The 2,500-nt window shown below is 29.6% G+C and overlaps 1 protein-coding gene across 1 annotated transcript in view; it reads right to left on the bottom strand.

The window, feature by feature from the left end:
- Positions 1-2,500, bottom strand: part of Nt5b (5' nucleotidase B) — a 434,421-nt gene that overhangs the window by 55,400 nt on the left and 376,521 nt on the right.

Here is a 2,500-nt window from a genome sequence, read left to right as displayed (position 1 = left end):
CATCTAGAATTTCCTTGCGAGTTTAGCAACTAGCCTAGACAGGTACAACATGGTATCCAAGGTTAGGTTAGGTTAGATCTAGGTCAAGTTAGGTCATCTCATTTTGTAATAGGTCCGTAACCCACAAATCCCCATCAAGGAAAGGAGTTCGTAACCCACATTCAGGTAATAGATTAGGGTTATCTGTATACTGTAGTCAACTATCTGTACTTGCTACTTAAAGCCGTTTACTGTGGAAATGAAGAGCAGGACCATAGGAATATCAATACAAATATAAAACGAATCCTGGTATGTGGACTAAAGCTGGTTATGTTCGATATACATGAAATCAGAATATCATAAAGCACACTTTTAATATAAGTAATATATATATATATATATATATATAGTATATATACTGTATATACATATACATACACATATATATATATATATATATATATAAAACACTGTCTATCATAATTGAGAGAGAGAGAGAGAGAGAGAGAGAGAGAGAGAGAACTGACCTTACCAAACCCAGTTACACCATTTGTATCTATGGCACACCATATCAACCTTATCGGGAATTCTTATCCGAATTACTCAACGCAAAGTTGACAAACGACGCATAACTATTATCTTCTCCCAGAAGGACAGTGAAGGACTTACATAGCTGAATGATTGATTGATTGATTAATAGATTTGATTTATGCATTTAGTGCTGTCGCGTGAGATTTCTGTTGCAGCTGCAAATTAATAATGTGAATGCAAGTGAAGGTTATAGTGTGTTATTCTGAAACACGAACATTATCCATACGGTATATACAGTATATATATATATATATATATATATATATTGTAAAACATACCTATATATAAGTGTGTACGTATGTGTGTATGTATGTATGTATAAGTATATATGTGGATATACATATACACATACATATATATACACATGTATATATACATATACATATATATATATATATATATATATATATACAAATACATTAAAAAAACCAGGTATAAATATATGCATGTATACTAATATTTAATATTAATATGTGTATATGTATATACTATATTTAAGTACGTGTATGTGTCCTTATAGCTATCATTTTATAAACGTACTTATGCATACTGCGTATGCATAGACCTCCCAAACACTGGTTCCTAAAACCCGATAAAATCTATTTACGTGAAGAGTCCTCTTGCCTGGCCAAATGACCTTGCTTAATCATTCCATTACCCGGTCACCATTTGGGCTTGATCGGAAATCCGTTTATATTATGCAAACTAGATTAATAAAACAGTCCAGATCCAGGCAACGCCAACCGAGGGTTTATAGCAAATAAATTAATAATAAATATACAAAGACAAATAAAGCGACATTAGGATATGCCAGATACTGATAGCATATACAAAAAAAATATATATATATATATATATATATATACATACATATATACATATAATATATATATATATATATACATATACATATACATATATCATATATATATATATTATATACATACATATATATACATATATATTATATATATATATTATAACCATATATATATTATATATACATATATATATATATATATATATATTATATACATATATTATATATACATACATATACAGTATATATATATATATATATATAGATATATATATATATATATATAAATAAAGTTACATGCATATTTTCCTAAGTATATATATATATATATATAGATATATATATATATATATATATATAAATAAAGTTACATGCATATTTTTCCTAAGTATATATATATATATATATATATACATATTTGTATATACATAATTGACCCCTGTACAGAGGATCTAATTATATATGCTATTATAAATACTATATTGAAAATATTTAGCGTCCCAGGGTGTGCCACATTACTGGAACGTGGAATCTTCCAATGAAGGAGATTTCCACGATTTCAATATTTCCAAAATTTCTCAGAAAGGGAGGATATACCATTATCAGGTATAGAGGTTTATCATCATCTACGCCTATTGACGAAAAGGACCTGTTATATTTCGCCAGTCGTCTCTATCTTGAGCTTTTAATTCAGTACTTCTCCACTCATCATCTCTTAATTTACGCTTAATAGTTCCAAGCCATGTAGGCCTGGGTCTTCCAACTCTTCTAGTGCCTTGTGAAGCCCGGTTAAACGTTTGATGAACTAATCTCTCTCGGGGAGTGCGGAGAACATGCCCAAAACATCTCCATCTACCCCTCATCATGATCTCATCCACATATGGCATTCGAGTAATTTCTCTTATCGTTTCGTTTCTAATACTGTCTTGCCAGTTAACTCACAATATCCTTCTGAGGGGGTTTGATCTCAAATCTACAAAATCTGTTGGATATTGTTTCATTGTCATACCACGATTCGTGTCCATACAGTTATACAGATCTCACTAAACTGATGTATAGCCTGATTTTTATAAGTAATTTCAGGAGATTTGATTTCCAAATTTTACTTAA

The sequence above is a fragment of the Palaemon carinicauda genome, chromosome 28 (assembly GCF_036898095.1).
Source record: "Palaemon carinicauda isolate YSFRI2023 chromosome 28, ASM3689809v2, whole genome shotgun sequence".
Taxonomy (NCBI): Eukaryota; Metazoa; Arthropoda; class Malacostraca; order Decapoda; family Palaemonidae; genus Palaemon; species Palaemon carinicauda.
Note: the sequence above shows the minus strand (reverse complement) of the source record. Positions and strands in the feature narration are given on the sequence as shown.